The sequence below is a fragment of the Felis catus genome, chromosome F2 (assembly GCF_018350175.1).
Source record: "Felis catus isolate Fca126 chromosome F2, F.catus_Fca126_mat1.0, whole genome shotgun sequence".
NCBI lineage: Eukaryota > Metazoa > Chordata > Mammalia > Carnivora > Felidae > Felis > Felis catus.
In genome coordinates, this window is record NC_058385.1 from 53,839,657 (window position 1) to 53,863,157 (window position 23,501).

Genomic DNA, 23,501 nt, shown 5'->3' on the forward strand with positions numbered 1-23,501 from the left:
GGTTAAAGGGGTAAAAGCAGAACCAATGACAATAATAGTAGTATTTATTATTCCTAATGTGTTCTCATCTTTAATTCCTACAGCAGCTCTATAAGGGAACATGTATTATTGTACCCATTTTGCAGTGTAGAAACCGAGAAGTGAAAAGTGGAGTCTCTGTCCCAAGATTTCACAACTAATAACTGACAGAGCCAAGATTCTAACTTGGGTCTGTCTGATTCCAGGACCCGGATCTCTTCACCACCACACTATACTGAGCAATGCTTCACAGCACAGCATACATAAGAGGTGATAGTATTTACTGCACTGGGATAAACATAAGAGGTTTCTCAGGGCCATAGTTCTGGGGCTGTGGCTCCTTCAGGCCCTGTCAAACAGCTAGAAAGGCCAAGGGAACAAATAAGCCAGCACGTCTATAATACAATGGAGCACCTGAGGATGGCAGACACAGGGACTGAGAAGTTTTGGGTAGCACTATCACATTTAACAAGAGGGTTGATTTGGGGCTGATTATAAGGAATAACATTCTCTCCAGGAACTTGAAATAGGGTGTCTCATGAAAGTGAATTCTGTATTACTGGAGAGGATGAAGGAAGAACCATTTATTAGTGATGTCATGGGAGACATTCATCCAGTTGGATTAGAGGACCTCTATAGTTTCCCTACCATAGATATAAAAGTTACTTCACTTTTATGAATCCCTTTTCCTCCAAACCAGCCCGCCAAAGATTCTGCCTCCTATGAGCTTTATTAAGACTTGTCAGCCCTGATTTTTTTTTTTTAATTTATCAGCCACTGCCTTGTGACATTTTTTGTATGTCTAGATAGCTACTACATATTGTTCAACTTCTCACTTTGGTAACTAGCCCTCTAACAGCAATGTAAGCTCCTTAAGGTCAGTATTCGTGTATTAAATGTCTTATTACCTCCTTCAGAAAGTGCGGTATTTCTACTGAATAGAGGGAGGGAAAAAGAACTGATACTGGAGAGGATTATCTATCCACATGATTCTCTCTCATGCCCTATTTCTATATATAGTACATTTGACTGTCTACATATTATTGGGCGTTAAAAAAAACACATCATCTCTCTGCCATATACTACAAAATCTCATTCAAAATTCTGCAGAAAAAGAGTAAATGTAGACTGACTGAGCTCCTGGAAAGAAAACCTCTGCCAAAAATACCACTTGCTGGAATAACTTCACCTCTCTCTCCTGTAAGTCCATATCTAAAACATTCCTCAAAATCTGACCTGAGAACCTTTTTCAAGATTCAAGAGCCTTTCTTGTTCAACATCCCCAATTTCTTATTACTCTTCTAATTGGCATTCTCGTGACATAATACATTTCCTTTTATACAGTCATTTTACATATATAGAATTATTTCATGTATATTTTATATTGCTTGCTATGTAGTATGTCTTCCCAGATAAAATTTAAGCTCTTTGAGAGCTTTCTATAATTTTGAAGCTACACATGGGCATGAAACAGCAAAATATGTGAGCAACATGGTTCCTCAATATATGCTTACAAAATAATTGACACTAGTAAAGTGGTGATATTAAGGTCTAAATAACGATTTTGATCTTACATAATTTTTAACATATCACATTTTTTGTTTGCTTATATTCTGTGAATCTTGGGGGAGCATTTATGATTCACTAAGTTAATCAGTTAAAAAACGGATTCTGAGAAGTAAATCTACCAAGTGAATCAAGGGTAGTGAAGGGACTTGTTCTGTTACAATCAGTCTCTTATAATGATGACTGAGGATGCTTTCCAGTTTTCTCTCTTCGGCAATGATAATAAGGACAGATTGTAAATAAATACCCTTAGTAGGTTCAGAGTTATCAGAAGATGCTAGGCTGTAAGGAGGTAAAAAAGGCATTTTTAGAATTGGCTATGTAGAGGCTCAGTCATTTAATGACAGCAGCACAGGAATTCGACTTACTTTGTGCACCAAACTGGGGACTTCTGAATGATGGAAGAAAAGACTTACAAATGACCAAAATTTAGAGTAATGATCTCATTTACTAACTAAGTTCTAGGAACAAAAAAAAGTCATATTAAATTTGAAAGTTTCCTTTAAATAAAAATGCTTACAGTGGCCAGGCAGGCATGCTATTTAAATTAATAAAGTATCAGATAGAGACAATTAGGATCAGGGAAGACATCAGCCAAATTGAGAGCAAGTGTTTTTCCTAAAGGGATCAGTATCCACTAACTGCTTTACCTGATTTTTGTCAGGTAAATAAAATAAAAGTCAGATAGCAATAAAAGTCAGATAATCCAATTTGTATTCAAAAATTAAAAATATTGGGGCACCTGGGTAGCTCAGTCAGTTGCACATCAACTCTTGATTTCTGCTCGTCATAATCTCAGGTTGTGGGATCAAGCCCCCACGTCCAGCTCCATGCTGAGCACAGAGTCTGCTTAAGATTTTCTGTCTCTCCCTCTGCACCTCTCCCCCTCCTCGAATAAAATAAAACAAAATTTAAAAAAACAAAAATTAAAAATATTTTAATTTAAATTTAAAACATTTAAACTTGTGTGGGTCAAAGGAAACATAACTACAGGAAACATCTATTTCCAGTAATAAGGAAACTAGATGACTTAGATCCACCCACTACTGAGGATTATTAGAAAATCTAGACAAAGTGTATAAAAATCATGTGCTTAAAGTCATGCAAATTTAAGAAGATAGAGAATAATTACTGGACCAGAATCCGCAGAAGGAGAGAGGCTCAGAGAGGCAAGTCAGAAGCTTCGAGCTTCCTTTTACTTGAGGATGTTAGATATTTACAGAGGGGAGAGCAGAGAGGCTAAGAACCTAAGGAGAGTAGGGGTTGGGGTCCTGAGTCTGCCAAAGGAAGGAATTGTAGTGAACAACAATTGACGCTGGTAAAATGGTGTCCATTCTAAACTCTGGGTTGAAATCGCTAGCAGTGTGAACCAGAAGATAGGCCCTCGCAGGTAGCACACTTCAGTCTCTTAAAATGTCAGTCCCTAAAATTGAACCAAGGTTATTTCAAAGTGTTAGGACACCAGTTACTTGGCAGAAGAATTCTCTGAAAAAAAAAGAAAAAATAAAAAACTACAGCATCCTCTCAGACCAGTTCTACAATTTTGCTAATACACTGACTCATAGTGAAAAATAACCATGAAAAAAGCCAATTTCTAAATGTCACATACTATATAATTTTATATGTATATATAAAACACATTTTCAAAATGACAAAATTATAGAGATAGAAAACAAATTAGTTTTTCTCATGGGTTAAGGATGGTGGAGGGTGAGGGAGTGGGTGTGACTGTAACTCTAAGGGATAGCTTGAGAGAGATATTCATGGTGATGGAATAGTTCTGTATCTTGATCATGGTTGTGGTTATATGAATCTGTGGTTACATGTGGTTATCACATGTGGTAAACTGATAGTTTTTTGGTTTGATATTCCATATAGTTACACAAAATGTAACCATTGCGGGAAACTGAAGGATATACAAGATCTTGCTGTAATACCTTTGCAACTTTCCAAGAATATATAATTTTAAGATAAAAAGCAAAACAAAAAGCGAAGCACATCAGAAGATTATATTACATTCATGAAAACAAACAGAAACGTAAAGCAATAGAAAAGACCAATGGGAGTCCTTGGATATTGGAGAACTTTAAATAGCTATATTTACTGTGCTTAATGAAATAGACAAAATTTAGAATTTTGTCAGAGATCTGGAAATGAAAAAATAAAACATAATCAAAATTAAGAACTCAAAAGATGAAATGAGAGATTAGACACAGTGAAGAGAAATTAGTGAATTGGAGATAGATCAACATCTCAGGGCACCTGAGTGGCTCAGTCGGTTAAGTGTCCAACTCTTGACTTTGGCTCATGTCATGATCTCATGGTTCTGAGATGGATCTCACAGTTCTTAGGATTCTCTCTCTCTCCCTCTCTCTCTCTGCCCCTCCCCAACTTGTGCAAGCACGTGAGCATGCACATGCACACATTCTCTCTCTCTCTCAAAATAAATAAATAAACTTATAAAATAAAGTAAAACATCTCAAACAAATCACAAAGAGACAAAAGAATGAAAAATACAGAAGTGAAGGTAAAAAATATAAAAGCTACACGGTCAAGTTCCAATCAGGGATTCTTGTGTCTAAGGAATAAACTTTTCTCTCTCTCCTGGGAGGAGAAGAGAAGGCAGTTTTCTCTTGCTCCTGTATATAAACAGGTAATATCAGTTTTTCTGATCCTCACTTGTGATACAGACTTTGAAGTTTGTACACATAGGACATGTGACTTGGCTTTCATTACATTGTCCCAAGAGTAAAAATTGGGGTGTTGGAAACCACCTGGTCATTATTTTCTTTTTAAATGAAAAATGGTAAACTGTCTGTGCCCCAAATCATGTGCACATTCAAGGTAAAATTAATAAATATTAATATTTTCTAAAACAATAGCAGGAATGAAGAAAAGAGGCTAGCTACTAAAAAATACTAATTATAGTTGTATAATTCCATTTATATTAAGTTAGTAAAAGAGGCAACACTATACAGGAATATTTTGGTGAAACAGTGGAGAAAAGTAAGAATGTGGTTACCATAAATGTCCATATAAAGGCTATCTTTGCAAGGGATGGAGGGAATAGTGATTTGGAGAAGGCAAAGTGAGAGGCTTCTGGGACACAGCACTATTCTATTCCTGACCCACATATGTTTACACAAGTATTCTTTTTGAGCTAAATTATCGGAGGTAACTCTTTATTTCATGCATTGTGCTCTGTGTAGGAGATCACAATAAAAAGATAAAGATGCCTTTGGAGAGGATTCAGGTTTCAAGTACCTGATTTGAATCTTTGCATTAAGAATTTATACCAGTCTAAGTATTTATTCTCCTATCTTAAGAAGAACTTGAAGATGGTTTCCTCTAGCTTGGTTTCACTTGGCATATTGTTTTTGTTTTTTGTTTTTTTTTAATGATTATTTCTGAGTCAGAGAGAGAGACTCTGAGTCAGAGTCATTTATTTATGAGTGGGGGAGGGGCAGAGAAAGAGGAAGACACAGAATCAGAAGCACGCTCCAGGCTCTGAGTTGTCAGCACAGAGCCCGTCGTGGGGCTCAAACTCACAAACTGGGAGATCATGACCTGAACCGAAGTCGGTCGCTCAACTGGGTGAGCCACGCAGGTACCCCTCACCTGGCATATTGTTATGTATGGAGAGTGGGCAAGTATATGATATTACAAGACCCCTGATACCATACTACCATGATCTTTTTTGTTATTTATTCAAAAACTGTTTCAATTCCCTTCAACTCTCTCCGTGTCCTTTATCACCTCCCTTTCCAGAGATACGATCCAGTTTATAGTTCCATCACTGCACTGAAGTTCTTTGTTCAATTCATTAATAACATTCAGTAGTTCAGCCATTCACTCAAGTATTAATTGAATGTCAAAAGTTCTATGCTAAATGCCAGATGTAGAGCGGTGCACTGAATGGATACATCCCAACTTTCAAGGAGTTTACAATCTGGTGGGAGATGTGCCAATTTAACAGACAAGTATAATGCCATTTCATCAGTGTTCTGACAGAGGAATAGTGATATAGTAGGAATATACCAGAAGAGTACCTAATTCAGAATTGGCAGGTCAAAGTCGACTCCCAGATGATGTACTATCTAGATGAGACATATATAGAAAAAAATTAGCTTTGAAGAATGAGGTAGCCTGATGAACAGTGGGTGACAAATCAGAAGTGAATTACTGCAGTTCAAGAAAATTCAGTATGTATACAATAGAAAGTGTGAGGGGGAAAAATGTCAAATAACGATGTTGGAAATGTCAGTAGAGGAAAGGTCACTTTGGGACTGGCAAGTAAGAATGAGGTGTGTGGACTTAATTCTAAAAACAGCAAAATTCCAATGGTGGCTTTTAAGTAGGAGAATAATAAGATCATATTTGAATTTTAAAAAGATCATTTTGGGGGATATATTGAAGAAAAGCTAGGCTAGTGTGATCAAATAGTTTATAATAATTGTCCACGCAAGAGATAATGACAGTGAGATATAAAGATATAGGTAAGTTACAAGGTAAAGATATATCATGCAAATATTAATTAGAAGGAGGCTGAGGTGGCTATATTAAAGTGGGCTTCAGGACAATGAATGTTACAAGGAATAAGAGAAATAATGATAAAAGGTCCAATTCATCAAGAAGACACATAACCAGAAGTGTGGATACACCCCCCTGCATCTCTGTAGAGCCACATGTCCAGTTGTGTTGAGTGGAATGTGTGTGGAAATGATGTGTGTTAACTTCCAGGATAAAATAGTTAAGGGTCTGATGTTTCTGTCCATTTTACTCTTCATGCTGTCTGCTCTCTGTATGATGTTAAAATGACCTTGAAGCCACAATATGAAAGCAGCCTCGACTGCTGAATCACAGCATAGAGGAGAGCTACTTGATCCATATCAGACTCAGACATGAGCATAAAATAAACTTCTGTGGCAGTGAGGTTCTGAATCTATTTGGCACAACAGTTAGCCTTCTCTCCTTAAATGCAACAGCAAAAAGGAGCTCAGAAAGTGGACAGAAAGCATCTGGTCATCTCTACCTATGTAGATAATGGTTTCAGCAGTTACTGTGTTTTGTTTTGCTTTCCTTTACTATTAAGGAGAATAAAGGTTTTATTTTAGATTTTTCATATCATATTTTTTATTATTGCTAATCTTTCGAGTGATATTATTTCAATACTTAAACTGAGTTACCCTTCTACTTGAATTTTCTTCCCTCACTTTCACTTTCTTTTTCCCTATAAAATAAGTATGTTTGAAAAGCATAATAACTTTATAGCTGAATTTCATACTTTTGAATATGTGTCAGAGGAATAAGCAAGTTGGATTCCTATAAATGTATAAACATGGCTCCAGCCCATTATTTGCCTCAATGTGTATATATATATATATATATTATATATATATATATGCATATATATGTAATATATAATATATACATATATACATATATATTAGTAATATATATAATATACATATATTAGTTTTTAAATATTAATTTATATATAATATTAAATTGGTATTAGTTTTGTGGGGTATAATTAAATATCTAGGAGGAAAGGAGATTCAACTCTTTAAAAATTCAACAGGTTTCATTATTGTAATACTTTTGAGACCCTTTAAATGGCCAATGTATGATTTGACTCTAACAGTAAGGCATGTTTTTAGTTTTCCCAACCTTATAGGATTATGATTCTTATTTTTCACAAACACAAAGCATCCTGTAGAACTATTGTTTTGTAAAATAAACTTTGGGATACACTGATACAAAGGAATGATTTTTTTTACAGAAATATCAAATAAGACTATTTCATATTTTGGTTCATATTTTTCAAGGCCCTTTATAGTTCAACTCTGTTATAGTACTATTGGAGACCTGACTTTAATAAGCGTCTCAGGTGGTGGTTGTGCTTCATTATTTGTTCTCTTCTGTTGTTAAACTTTATGGTATATGGTTGACTTTAGTGTTTTATCATTGCTGTTAGTATCAGTTTTCTAACTCTGTGCTTGGTTCTTCTTAGTGTAGGCTCTCATCATCTCTTGTTTGGGTGGCTATAATTATCTGGTACATAGTACCTAAAAGAATCATAATAGTACTGCTTATTTGACTAGTGTGAGAAATAATTAAATAAAATGTTTGCGAAGGAGTTAGAACAGTGCTTGACATGTAAATGATCTAATAAATGTTAGAATATTATTATATTTTAGCTATTAATTTGTTTCTCACCTGTTCCCCTGATGTTTAGTGCATCTATTAATTTTTAAAATTTCAACGATTAGTGTTTCACTTCCCAGGCCTTTAATTTTTTTCTTTTGTGTAACCATTTGTGCTATTTCTTATTTTATAAATGTGATGTCATACCTTAACTTTTCAGGGATTTTAATTATACATATCTTCAAATTTACAATCAATATCACTTTTGATTCCTCTTTTAACTATTTCATAGGCTTAAGGTCTTCAGTTTTGTCTCTCTTTAATGGGATGTCTTTCCTCAGATATTTGGCCATTTGTATTGTGTTTATCTTTACAGTGGAAATTTTGTGTTGGATTTGCTGCTCTGTTTTGGTAGCTTGTAGTAGCTTCTTATTTCTTCAGGCACGTCTTACCTGCTTTTCATATTTTAGAAATTTTTCCCGATTTCTGCCCCACTGATAGTCCTACACGTTTTATAGAGAAGGTTATTTGTGACAAAGTTCATGACTTGGCCTTTGCCTAACTCTTTTTCCTCACCTCCCAGCATACACTTCAGCTTCATAAACTATCTGCAATTTACTGAATATTTCCAGCTTTACTCCTAGCATTCCTTTTCCAAAGCTGCCTTTTCTGCTTAAACTAGCTGGTTCTGAATTTCCTTCCTTCAACTTGTCAGTATAGGTCAACTCTGCTGGAGCATGGCTTTCTCTATAAAATTTTTCCCTACCCTGAATAGCATTGACCACTACTTCCTGGGTATCTCAGTCTAACCCAGCTCTTATACACTCATCAGAACACCAGTAATATATATCTTTATTTTGTCTGTTTGTGTGTGACAGGGAAGAACATTCACTTCCAACCTTCACTTCCCTTCTAAAGAGGGCAAATGTCAAGGAATGTCTTTCAGTTTGCTGAGCTGGGGGATATATGAAAGTACAATCTGGGAAGCTGAGAAAGATTAAATAGTGCTATATATGGAAAGAGGTGGGGGACGCAAATCCCAGAGTGAGAAGGAGACTGAAATCAGACACTGAGAGGCTGGAAGAGAGGGACTTTTGAGGAGGAGGGAGGAAAAAAATCACACACAGTGAAAGGAGATTAGGGAAGATTTTGTGAGTAGGATAGGAAGAGGAAAAAGAAGAAAGGTTGGGTAAAAAGTTTTCTGTGCAAAATGGATTTTTGCATCCTCAAATTCTTGAGTCCAGTATATTTCAAGAGTCAGGTGTTTTGTTTGCTTTGGTTTTGGTTTGATTTGTTTTTTTTTTTTTTTTTTTTTTTTTTTTTTGTAGTTTAAAAAGCTAAAACTTTGCATCTACAATATATTTTGTAGCCCCAGTGGGATCTGGGGCAGGACCCTATGGTCAAATACATTAATATATTTTTTTAGTGAAAAGTATATATATCCACACCAGTTTGGATAAAGAAAGAATGTAAATAGTCTTTCCTAAGCACACATTTGGTTTTGCTGCCAAATGAATTTACTACAAATTAGTAAAAATCCTTTTGGTTTACTTTATTGGATTTTGGAATCATGACTAAGCAACTATGGTCCTATATAATCCTTGCCTTCACTGCTCTACCAAATCTTCCTGTTCTTGACTGGGCTCACTCTTGTGTCTATGATCAAATGCTGGGTCATTGGTCTAGGATGTCCTGAGCCGGGGATGGTTTGTCTCTGTTCTTCCAGGTCATCCAGCCAACTAGACCTGGCTAGTTCACACGGTAGCAGCAGGGTTCCAAGAGAGCGAGTAGAAGCACACAAAGCCTCTTGGAGGCTAAGCTCAACACTGGCATGTGGTCATTTCCAACTCATATTTTAAATCAAATCATCAACCTAGCCTAATACAAGGGATAGGAAAGCAGACTCTACCTCTTAATGTGAGGATCTATAAAGTCACATTGCTAGGAATGTAGAACAATTAGGACATTTTTTTTTCAATCAAGCTACATATGCTGAGTCTGAACATAAAGTGGAGATGGTTAGAGAACTGATGCTATCTAGGTCCAGTCACAAATTCATTGGTTGCCTCACCACTATCAATTTCCCACCATTCTATTTTATAGCAGTATTTGGATTTCCTTTTAGGTAGCCATCTTCCTTTTTTGTGTAGTAGCTTTTTGGGTTGGGGAAATTGACTCTACTGTCTGCTCAAGGGCATAAATCGGTAAATCTAATCACATTCCCTTAGGCTACAGGTTAGGGAATGAGTCCTAAACAAACACGGGACTTCTATAGCCAAAACTGGCTCAGAAACAGTCCAATCAAGGTTAAGTACAAGATTTTGATCAATGATTGAGGATGGAAGAAGCATGTAGTCCCTGTTTCTGCTCAGAACCACAAGATAAGTTAGCCTGAGGACGAAGCTGACACACAGGAAGAGGGAAGAGGCTAAAGAATCACAAAGAAACAGAATCAAAGTCAAGGTCAAACTGCTAAGTTTCCTCTTGGTCTTGAGCTTCTTGGTAACTTGAGTGAACAGATCTCCAGCCTGAGTTGCGTTTTCTAATACCTATGAAAGCATTCAAACGTGACATATTTTCATACCTTTTTCCAACTCATTAGACTTCTTGAGGTAGGTACCAGGTTTAAGTTCTCCAACTCTCCAGTTTAAGCCTAGTGCCTTTGTCATGGTAGATCTAAAATAAGTGTTTGGTTAAGAGCCCTATATAATCTAAAGCCTGCTGAAACATAGTTCTCCAGTATGAATAAAATATAAGCAATATTTATAAATAAGAAAACAAAAGATAGTAAGCAGGCCCCAACTCATAGGGCTCAGTTCATATTTATAAATGAATGTATAAATCAGTTTATAAATGAAGAACTTAAGCCTGAAATCTGTCATTCCATACAGTTCTATTTTGCTATAGCAATATATTTTAAAAAGCTATAAATAAATGCCTTTGGTTAAAACAAAAAATTACCACACACACACACACACACACACACACACACACACACACACGACCCTAACCAGAAGGAAGGAAATGTTCCAGAAAGGACAATCCAATCGTATTTTTATGGATAGTGGGTTTTCAGAATAAGAAAAGGAAAATAAACAACAGAAGAATTAAAGAACAAGTTCATAGTGAAATATCATGAACATGGCCCTTCCACAAATAATATTCTAATTTTGTAAAATATGTAAGCAAGCTAAGCCTAATTCTCTAAGTCCTTATTAACATTTTGATTTCAGTGTTCCTAGGAAAAGGGAATTTGGTTATTTGGCAAGGGGTGTTGTGAAAATTAACCAGAATGGATGCTTGACTGAAATGAAAACCAAATAGCAATGCGAAATGTTAGTTCCGTGAGACAGAGACAGAGCTCTTACATGGTCAGAGTTCTGTCTTTCTTTGATCTTAATGGGAATTAGAATGTAATTTATGTCTCAACCTTCAAGATAAAACCCATCCTTTATAAAATCAAGACAAATTAACTTTAAGTAGCAATAGAGATAAAGGGTAAATATTGGGGGAAAAAACACTGTAATGAACTGTGAAATATGTAATGAGAGAAAGTCTGTCACTGTGCAGAATCAGTGTCACGTTCACATTTGCTAAGCTAGGAATCCATCTATCAAAAATATCTTAGAAATAATTAGTGTATCATTACAGTATTACTCTGTCTTCCTCTCACTTTAGGGGCAAACTTAAGTAACTCATTACCAAATTCTCTTAACCCAAGAGAGTCCTCATTTCTATGTTTATGCATCTATCAAAGTCTTACTTCCTTACAGTCTTATCAGATAAGAGTATCATATATATTTCTTCAAGATTTATGATTAAGATAATAAAAACAGATGCTATCTTCAAATAATACCCAAGAAAATGAAATTATAAATTTCAAGTACAGGACAACTTAATTTGTTCAGTCTTTGTTTAGCTATAATTGGTGACTTTTTTTTTTTATTATGTTATTGTCTGCACATCACATTTATTGCTTGACACATTGGTGAAATTTGTAGAGCACACACACTCTAGTCAAGCACTATGCTAGATTCTGGGAATTCAAAAACAGAGGATCAATATCTTTACTTTCAAGTTTCTCCCAATGTGGTGCAGGCTAGTTTGTAGAAGGAACATTTTCCTTATTTTTTTCAAAGAAAATGAGAAGCCCCAGCATTTTAGTCTACAAGCAATTGTTCCTGTGTATTAAAAGTCTTACAGCTCATTTACCTACTCACAAGATGCCTTTAAATCTCTCTGGAACTTAACCAAATTGCTCAATTGAATCACCTCAGGCACCTGACATTCTATTAAGTAGAATGATTAAATAGATGACCTCCTATAAACGAAGTTCCTCTTTCTCTGTCTTCTCTCAACAAGAGTGACAACTCCAACTTCTCTTTGGGGAAACATGGGAAGAAACTACCTTAAAATAATCCGTAATTTAAGCATTCATGTGATTCCCAAGCAAAACCAAAAGAGAAAGAGTTGGTACATTCTGTCATCGAAATTATAATGAAGTAAAAGACTCCAAAGCAATTCTCCTTTCATCTAACTCTGAATTAAAAGTGAAAGACATTGTTACAGGCCCTTTATCCTCATAAATATTTTAAATCTCATGACCAGATGTGCTTGCTGTTTCTTTTAATTGAGCTTTAAGAATCCAGTCACTGGAGTGGGTTAGCACTTCTGGCAATCTCAGTGGGTTTTTCTGCTATCTCTGCTTCCCCCAAAGAAGCTGACTTTCAATGGTTTGACCATTGGGACAAGGGATAAGTTGATTTCAAATTAACGCATCCTTTCAGGCATTTGTGTAAATGTGGATAATCTTTTTAATCTTACTTTCAGGAGGTAAAATCGTTTATATTTAGAAAAATACATGATCCATCCAGAAACGTGTGGGTGTCATAGCCATGTATCTCAGACCTTAAATCTGTTCTCTCTCACTCTTAAAAAATAAATTGAATATGAATTTTTACTGTTCTCTCCTGAATAACTTAGATGTCGAGGAGCTTTAGTCTTGCTTCAGTGCTCTCATAATCCTCTGCACATGTCCCTGCAATCACAATTACTATAATATTTGTCAGTTCAGTTCCCATATCCCCCACCAAACTGCAGGCCTCCCTTAGAGCAAGGAATATGGTTTATTCATCTCAGTATCCTCAGTGCCCAACAGAGTGTGAAAAAAAAAAGTCAAAGCACATTGACTAAGAAAGGAAGGAAGAAAATATGAAGGAGAGGCATATAAAGATCAATTATGTGGGAAAATGTTTTAATAATGTAGTAGGAGATGGTTAGAAATTCTCCATTGTAACATCTACTTGGGAAAATCATGTTGTTTGTTAAAAGTTTAATATGGTATATTTGTCAAGGAGAAAAAAATAGGAGTAAAAACAATTTCAAACATGTAATAGTGTGGGGCTAATTTTAGTAAACTTTTTAAAAGCACAGGGACTTAAAAAGCCTGTTTATAGGATGTCTCAAAAATACTACAAAAATAGCAGCTTGGGCTGCAACAACTTGACCTCAGCATGTATACTTCTTGTGGCTATTTAAGACAAATAGTGACAAAGTTTTTGACTTGACCAAGTGGTGGGATCTATGATCTGTCTCCTTGAATCTGAATGGGGTTCTGTCCTGTTACTACCAATTGAATGCAGCAGAAGTGACACTGAATAGGTCACTCATGCTAGGTCAAAAATGGCTATGCAGCTACCATCTTTGTTTACTGTGACACTGGGAGCTCTGAGCTTCCAGGTAAGAGGTCTGCCTACTCTGAGACCAATATACAAAAAAGGCTATGGAGGTATGCAGTGGACATGACAGCTGATTTAGTAAATGGCTTTCATCATCTGCCTTCCCTGTGAGTGAGCCGTCTGGGACATTCAGACCCATTAAGCATTTATATACCTGTAGCTCAGTCATTATTTGACAGCATCTGTATAAGAGATTCCAAGAAATGTCCAGCTGAGCCCTTCCTGAATTTCTGACCACAAAATTGTGAGCAAAATAGAATAGTTGTTTTTATCTGCTAACTTTTTAGAGCAATTTGTTACACAGCACTATTAACCAGAACACTTCTAATTATGGAGCCCCTAATCAAGACCTACTTAAAGCAGTTGGGAGGTCAGGTAAAATTCTGTTTAATAACATTTTTTAAAGATGAGGAGCAAATTTAAAAGGATTTTGACACATGAAAAGATGCTCAACATCACTCATCATCAGAGAAATGCAAATCAAAAAAGATACCTCCTCATACCTGTCAGAATGGCTAAAATTAACAACTCAGGCAACAACAGATGTTGGCAAGGATGTAGAGGAAGGGGAATCGTTTTTGCACTGCTGGTGGAAATGAAAACTAATGTAGCCACTCTGGAAAACAGTATGGAGTTTCCTTAAAAAATTAAAAATAGAACTACCCTACGACCCAGCAATTGCACTACTAGGCATTTATCCAAAAAATACAGAAATGTTGATTTGAAGGGGCACATGCACCCCAATGTTTATAGCAGCACTATTGACAACAGCCAAAATATGGAAAGAGGCCAAATGTCCACTGACTGATGAATGGATAAAGAAGATGTGGTATGTATGTATGCATGTATGTATATATATATACATACATGTTGCATGTATGTTTGTGTGTGTGTGTGTGTGTGTGTATATATATATATATATATATATATCCCTTTATATATATGCAATGGAATATTACTCAGCTATCCAAAAGAATGAAATCTTGCCATTTGCAACAATGTGGTTGAAAGTAGGTTATATTATGCTAAGTGAAATAAGTCAGAGAAAGACAAATATCATATGATTTAACTCATGTGAAATTTAAAGAAACAAACCAGATGAACATAGGGGAAGAGAAGGAAAAATAAGATAAAAACAGAGGGAGACAAACTATAAGAGACTCTTAAATACAGAAAATAAACTGAGAGTTGCTGGTGGGGTGTTGGGTGGAGGGATGGGCTAAATGGGTGATGGGCATTAAGGAGGGCACTTGCTGGGATGAGCACTGGGTGTTATATGTAAGTGATGAATCACTAAATTCTATTCCTGAAATCATTATTATATCATATGTTAACTTGGGTTTAAACAAAAATAATAAATAGATAAATAAGCAAACACATTCTTACATACATACATACATACATACATACATACATACATACTCTGCTTGCAAAAAAAATTTTTTTGAAGGAACTGAATCTAAATAGTTTATATTAGTGATGGGGAATAGCTAAATAAAGGAGAATATTGGTCACATATATATCATTTAATAAGTTAGAAATAGTTGAGTATTTGTCACAGTTTATCAATTTAGAAAGCAAACTTGGTTTGGGGCACCTGGGGCTCAGTCAGTTAAGTGTCCAACTCTTGATCTCAGCTAAGGTCATGATCTCGCTGTTTGTGGGTTTGTGAGTTTGAGTCCTGCATCGGGTTCTGCCTGACAGCACAGAGCCTCCTTGGGATTCTATCTCTCCTTCTCTCTGCCCTTTTCCCATTTGCTTTCACTCTCTGTTTCTCTCTCTCTTTCAAAATAAATAAATAAACTTAAAAAAAAGAAAGCAAACTTGGATAAACTCTCAGGCTTTCAACTTGCTTCAGTCTTTCTTGCTGTATCTTCTCACTATTCTCTCTCTTCCTCTTACCCCTTTTCAAATTTGTTCCCTGATTTTTTGAAAATAAAATTTTGTTTTTATCAAAATATTATATGCAAAGAAATATTGACAAAAACACAGGTAAATAGTGTTGAAATACATAATTATGACATTCACTTTATCCCCTTGTCCTGGTCCCTAGAGACAACTGCTTTCAACTCAGTGAGCTTATTATCTAGAGATTTACCACCATAATTTAAAAAATAAGCATAGACTGCATTTTCTTGTTTATCAAAAAAATTTTCTATTATGGTATATGAGCATATAACCCACAATTCCTCTTCTCCTTCCTTACCCTTCACACCATCTCATGTGACTATTAAAAGAATATTCAGCATTTTTGCCATTATGCCTACATAAGTATTGCTGAACAAGATAGAATACTATAATATTTCTGATTTCTTATACAATTTATTATCCCTGTAGTTACTAAAGCCCTTATTTTATTTGTTTTTTTTTAACTTAGTTTTCTTTGAACACCTGAGTTCTCTACAACTGTCCAATAGCTCTTTAAAATGCCTCTCAGTACAATTTTCTTGACCATAAAACATGTCAGATGAGTTATTAGTTCCAGGTATTTTTCCTGGTAACAACTTTCAGGCTCTGATCTGAACAGGTTGCTCTCTAGGCCATGTTTTATTTCTTCTTGGAAAGGTTGTTTACTTTCATCCTAAGAACTGTCTCTACTTCTATGCTTGGTTTCTTCTCCCCTCTTTTCCCCTTCTCTGGTGTATTATTTTAGTTTAGATTCAGGTGTAAGTAAAACGAACAACACCCTCCCCCCAAAAAACAGCTCCTCTAAAAGTTGCTTAAATATGGAAGTTTATTTGCTTTCATCTAAAAAGAATCTAGCAGTAGACAGTCTGGACTGGTGATGTGGCTTTATGAGTATCAGATACTCAGCCTCCTTATTTTGTTCCTCTGCCATACTTACTATGTTGCCCTATGTTCCAAAGGAATTGCTCAATCTTCAGCCATCATGTTTTCATCCCAATTAGTATCAAGGAAAGGTGAAGAAAGTTACACCTACTCCTTTAAAAGCACTTTTCTTACATTTTCGTGACCAAAACACAGTTCTTTGGCCATATCAACTTGCAAGGGAATTTAGGAAATAAATTTTTATCTAAACTGCAATATTTCCATCTAAAATTTGGAATTGTATTATCTAGTACAATGTGTATAATGGATGTCAGGAGGTAACTACTACTATTTGCCAAAATCAGCCTCATTGGAAGCAGGGGTGGGGGGAATCAGGAATGGGTGGAGGGAGAAGTCACACTGTGAAGTAGACTGGGTGACATACTCAGCCAACTGCACAAGAAGCTCAGGAGCTAAAATAGCTCTTTGGAGATATCCCTTTGGGGTCATGATGGCTGGACCTTTATATCCCTGCCTCTATCACTCATTAGATGAAGGTCCCTCTGATAAGCATATGATTTTGGGTGAAGAGATTTTTAGCTAAGGCAATCTCTGAAGAGGCTAATAGCTGCCTTTGACAGCTCTACCTACATACTTTTTTATCCTACCAGGGTAAAAAGTACTTCTCTGAAGGGAAAGCCAGAGAGCTCAGCCCCATTGTTACCATCAACCACATGAGACTTGCTTCTACAAAATATTTTTCAAAAGTTGGTTGAATCCAAAGGAAGATCCTCTTGGTTGTTCAGAAGATTGGTAGATAAATAGATAAATAAGGATAGTGAGTGATGAATAAATGTGCCTCTTCTGACCACTTTCTTGTCTGTGCAATTCCTCCTTCAGAGAATCATTCTAATGGGTTTTTACAGTTTTGCAAATATAAGGGTCATACACACTCACTGTCTAGGGGAATGGGCTTACAAGATGTTTCTGGGCTTGAGAAACGATGTTCCTCTGAATAATAGCCCTGGATATGTGGCCCTGGTTGCTACAGAAGAGGTAAATAAATATGGATAAGGATCAAAGACCCTTTTCTTTCAAAGTTCAAGCACTGCTCTGATAGATGGAGATGTTCTCACTAATGTTTTATAGCTGGAAAGGAAACTAAGACCCTGAAAGGAAACTCATGAGGGAAAGAGAAGCCTAGACTGGTGACCCAGGTTCAGTATCTACACCTAGGTGTTGATGGCAAAGGCTATGTTCAGTTCCATGCTCCACAGCTGAACAGACATTTTATGGATCGTGGGCACCACTATGACCTGTTCAGAAATGGGACCAATTAGGGAATTACTGAATCACAGTGCTCTGTAGGACAAGTATTCAATCCATCATTGTGATAAAGACAGAAGCAATATAGGCAAAAACCTGGGCTCCACTGGCAAACCAATCTGATTTTTATGTTTTCTATGCCTAAGCAGAATAGACTTTTTTGTACGGATTAAGGCATAAAAGTTCTTAAATAGTTTAGGGCTGGGAGTGGTCTCAAAAGATTCTTAGCTTCCTGCTTATTTAACTACATGGAGACTGGATTAATTAATTTAAAAATAAAACAAATGTGACTGTTATGGACTGAATGTTTGTGCCGCTCTCCCCAACATTTCTATGTTGTAGCTTTAACTCACAGTGTGACTATATTAGAAGATGGAGCTTTTTGAAGGTAATTAAGGTTAAATAAGGTCATAAGTCTTGGGCCCTGATCTGATACAATTAGTGTCGTTAAAAGATACCAGAGGGATCCATACTCATACCCTGGTCATTCCCTCTCTCTCTCTCTCTCTCTCTCTCTCTCTCTCTCTCTCTGTCTCTGTCTCTCTCTTTCTCTCTTTTTTCTCTCTATCTCTGTCTCTCCACCATGTAAGGTCTTTCCACCATGTAAGAAGGTGGCTGTCTGCAAGTCAGGAAAGGAACTCTCACCAGGAAGCAGATTGGCTAGAATCTTGATCTTGGACTTCTAGCCTTCAGGATTGTGAGAAAATAAATTTCAGTTATTTAAGCCACCCAGCCAATGAAATTTGTTATGGCAGCCCAAGCCACTAATACAGTGACCACATTTGTACTCCAAGCTAATGAATTAGGTCATAATAGTCCCATCTAAATAATGAAGAACTTTTTTCTTGGTTAGAGGTAGAGGGTCGAGTTGAAAGGGAGCAAATGTGTACAATACCACAAGCATAAAACTGGAAAGTTATTTCTAATGCTCCCAAACGCATGAAACTGCATGGAAATAAGAATTTAAAAAGAAAAAAATTCTGAGTCCTGGTGACCTTGTTACCCAGGGTCACTTTCAAATTGTATGCAGTTGGCTATCTGTTACCCTAGGCTAACTAATATGGCATTTTAAAAGATGAAGCAGAAAAGGAGATTTTCTTTTTAGTCTGAATATTGTCAATACAAAGTCCTGGAGTTATTTTTAAGAATCCCCATCTCTCTGTGATCACATTCATACATGACAACTTTTGTAACTGTCTTTTTTACTTTATTCTTAAAAGAATAGAAAGTGGAAGAAAAATCTATTAAAATCAATGTTCTTTCATTCAATTCTTGGATGATTAAATAACTAAAGCACATTACCTATGACCATTGAATGTGATATAATACCTCTGCTGTGGGAAGTCATAAATAAAATTCTGTTACATTTCAACATTTCTTTTTTCTTTATAAACTAAAATGAACTCTATTTACTAGTTAAAAAGGGTACTATGGCGATGAGGTGACTGCATAAAGTGACAGGGAAATGACCCTTCCAGGATCAGTGCAGTGGTTGACTGATGTCTAAGCAATCTTACTAATTTTCTCTTACCTTAGTGACAAACTGTAAACATACAAACATCATGAACAGATTTGCTGAGCTTAGGACATAAGCAATAAATTATTCATTTCCAGTTAGCTTTGAAAGAACACCATTTTGATTCAAGCCTGATTTCTTAGTCATTTGGAAATGTACGCACTGGAATGTATCTTTTGGAGGAGTTTTTGTTGTTGTTGTTGTTGTTAATTAGGATTTTTTAAGAAAAATAAAAGCACTAATTCATTTCTCTGGATAAGTTGTAACTTGCTCAGTTCTCTCTCCTGCGTCAAGGTCATGGATTTTAAGTCAACCAGGTATGGGCATGATTCTGGGTTCCACTACATGACTTTGAGTATTCTTCTTTTTCCTTCTGTGTAAAGTGTGGTAAGATGATAGTGAGGATTATATGAGAACATACATAGAACAGGGCCTGGCACACAGCAGCCACTCAATAAGTCGTAGCTACTGTTTTTGTGAAGATTCTTCTGATGCTGCTGATGGTGGTAAGTATGCTAAGGCAAGAGTAGAAAGAGCTTCCTTCCTGCATTTGTCAAATTCACTCAACACTGTTTCTCCAATCATGAAGCACCTACCATAAGTCTGTGGGTTAGACACCTGGTATGAAGAAAAAAAAAACAAAATAGATATGACTCCTGTGTTTGTTGTGCTTACATACTGGTCATGAGACAGATACTAAACTGAGAATCATAAACATAAATATAGATGAGCAAATAAACATGAACTTTCTAAAGAAAAATTCACAGGGCTATGGAAGAATACAAAAAGGGAATGGAGATTGAGGGATGAAGAAGGTCTCTTTGAGGAAGCATTGCTAAGACCTGAAAAAATAGAATGTGACAATAGGCAAATAATTTGGTGAAGAGCACTCTAGGCAAAGGCATAGTAAGTGCAAAGACCCTTGGGTAAGGAGCAAATACATGCACCTGAAGAACTGCAAGAAAATTAAGGGGGCTGAAATTGAGTTGAATGGGAGTTGGGGGAAGTGGTAGGACATGAAGAGGGAGAAGCAGACAGGGGCCAGAGTGGAGTTGTTAAAGACTAGAGTTTTTCCTAAATGCAATGAAAAGCCATTTTTAATAGACAAATGACATAATGTAGTCTACATGTTTTTAAAAACCCTTTGATGTCTCTGTAGATAATGGAGTAGAGAGATGCAGAAGCAGAACAGGATAATTACTAGTTAAAAGCTGTGGTATTATTCCAGGGAGGGTAGAATAGCAGCTTAAGGAAGTACCATGGCAGCAGAGAAGGAGATGGGTGAATGGATGAATATTGTGTGTGTGTGTGTGTGTGTGTGTGTGTGTGTGTGTGTGTAGAGAGAGAGAGACAGAGACAGAGACAGAGACAGAGACAGAGAGAGACTGGCATAGTTCTGTCATAGTTATTGTAAAGACGGCAGGCACACATACATATGTCTTCAGCTGCATACCATCTTTATAGTAATTATGATTATGGTAATAAAATAATATGCCAGGCAAGTTATTAAGCCTTTTCAAATGCATCATGCCACTTAATGCTGAGAACCTTTTTAAAAAGTGGATACTGTTTTAATAATCCTTCTGTTTTTAAATTAATAAAACAAAAGTCAAAAATGTTATAATAACTTGCTCAAGGCCACACAGGTAGAAAGTAGGGTTGCTGGGATATGACCTTATATCTGTTTGATTCTAAAACCCATCTCCTTAAACATTACTTTATTGTGCACTTGCCCCCTGATCTGGAGGATACGTGTAGATCCTATCCCTCTGCACTGGTATCAGAAGCTATCCTTCAGCTTCTGAACCCTCAGGTTTTGGAGTGACCGTGGGGACAGTGGCTATGTCAAGAGCATCTGTCCGAAGCACTTGCAGCCAGTTTTAAATCTTGCCCAATATCATTATCACCAATGGTTCTAGGAGTTCTCCTCCAGAGTGCTCTAGGGTTTCAGAAAAGTGGCCTTTATAGAAAGTGAGAGGAATTACTGAAGCTTTACCCTTGTACATTAGGAAGAGTGGAATGGTAATTGCTTTATATTGTGTGGTGCTGCAGATACTGATGCAGAGGAATTGGAATAAGTGTTTTGAAAGGAATGCGGAAGATCACCAAACCAAGTGTTTTAATGAGAGGAGCTAGGTGCAGAATCTGAGCAGGTGGTGAGTAAAGTATTCAGAATAGATCACTGAGAGGATCTGCTTTGATGGGGGAAGGGGAGAAAAGAACAAACTGCTAAAGTATAAAAATATTGACATAGTTGCAGAGAGGGAATTTGGAAGAATATGTCAGATGTTAGAGGAAAATGCAGCCATAACTAATACCAGTATTGAAAGGTTACTGTGTGCAATTAAATACATCACCTCATTTAATTCATTCCCACAATTGCTCTTATTTAGCAAGGCTTAAAGGTATCAAGAAAATTGCCTTGCATTATACAGCTAAGTGGCGGAGTCAGGATATTAACATTTGTCTGCCTCCCATGTTGAACTCAAATACTATACTGATAGAAGAGGGGCGACAGGGGCATGGATTTTGAATGAATCCTCTCTATAATTCTTGTTTCTAATCGCAAAGGGAAAGGGAGCCCATAAGAAGAGTACAAAAGAAGAGAGGAAAATACATTACCTGCTAGGCTTTAGAATGACCTCTCTTTAGAAGACAACTACTCTGGCTGAGAGATTGAAGTGAAGGCTGCAAAGCTTGACAAACAGCGCAGGCAAATCCTAAAAGGCTGTATCTCTAGTGACAGAATGAGGTTTCTTGGGAGTTACTGCAGATACCAGACAAACAGCTGTACATTTGAATCATGCATAGGGGATAATAAGAGTGAAGAAATTTCTGTTCTCACTGTCCCCTTCTTTAGTTTGACATATTGTGTGTGTGGCAGGGGCGGGGAGGATTTACACTAGAACCTAGAAATATTAAAATGTACGTGATTGCCATTTGGTCAAGGGAGCCTATTTCTAGTGCAAGAAAACATTATCTGAGACAGAAGGGACTTCTAGATCAAAGTCCAATGCTGGTAAGGGGAAAGACAGGGTGCTTCTGAAATCTGTGACTTATAACAGTCACATAGCTTGTTGCTGGTTACAATGACAGCTGTCATTTGTCACATACTTGCTAAGCTAGGACTGTTCTAAGACCTTCCCATGCTTTAAGATCATAGCATTAAATATTCATAAAACCCCATATACTAGATGCTATACTTATAATAATTCCTGTTTTGCAGATAAATACAGGTAGTACAGCTATTACAGGTAGGATTGGAGTGTAAGTGATTTGGTTCTACAGCCTGTGTGTGTAACCACTGTACTGTGCTGTCTCTCTTTAAGTCCCATGTCTGTTTTTCTGTTTTTTCTGAGTTCTCTTTGGGTTCAGGGTATAAATATCTCACTTGCTTTAACATCCTAGAATTCCGGAAATGACTATGCAGATTGTCTTGAGACACTCTTCACTTTGCCTGTATTAAAAATAATGAGAGATCACTTTTAAGCAGCAATGAAAATTAACTGACTGAAAACTAAAGTTCTTTACTATGAAGCACTCTACAAAAGTCTTGTTCTTATATATAAAAAAAAACAGAACCCTACCTAGAAATTTGGGTCTTAAAGTACTTATTGCAGAACTTAATACCCAAAAAACACATTAAATATTGTTTGAAGAAAGGAGGTGTGAATTGACATACTTAAATAGTCTGATTCTATAGAAGTTTTTAACTTTTTCTTTTCAAAAAATTAGGCTTAACTATCCCCCCCTGAGTGGGTATGCTGGGGATTGGCTTGGTTGGAAGTGTACGAGTGGATCAAGACTTAGAAGAGAGTGTCTTCCCTTTAGCCTGTTACCCATGATGACATGAGAAGATGAGGCATAGTCAAGGGTTAGGAACTAAGCCAGAGAAGGAAGGCCAAATGAGCCAACAGTCTAGAAACCAAAAGCTAATATGGAAAGCTTGGGTCCAGTGTCACCCTGATTAGGAAGAAGTAGCAGTCAAGAAAGACTATCTGGACCAGCTGGTATTGTCACTAATGCTTTTAATGCAGAGGCTGCGGTGATGGGTCAAGGTGAATGTCTCTGGCTCGATTGTTAAAGTATTTCCGAGTGGCAGGAGAACTTGGAGTGAATGACAATACACTCTCCTTTAGTCAACTATGATAGTTTTTCCTTCAAATATTCACTTTTCTTACTGTACATTTTCCTGATTATTCTCTCATCTTAGTCACTCTCAATTAAGTGATCCGAATCTCCCTCCTGTATACCACAAATGGCAAGAATGAAATTTGTCTTTCTGCTCTCAGAGGCATCTGGCACCCTGCAGAGCCAAGGAAGAGACATGAGCTTTTCTAATTTCAACCAGAAATATATTAGTTCAAATGGGAGTCAAAAGAGAGTTGTCAATGTATTGGTTGAGAGCAAAGGTTTTGGCC

The 23,501-nt window shown here is 36.5% G+C and overlaps 1 protein-coding gene across 23 annotated transcripts in view; it reads left to right on the top strand.

Moving 5' to 3' along the window:
• EMC2 (ER membrane protein complex subunit 2) overlaps positions 1–23,501 on the top strand; it is a 565,050-nt gene that overhangs the window by 368,469 nt on the left and 173,080 nt on the right. The gene's annotated exons all lie outside the window — the stretch shown is intronic.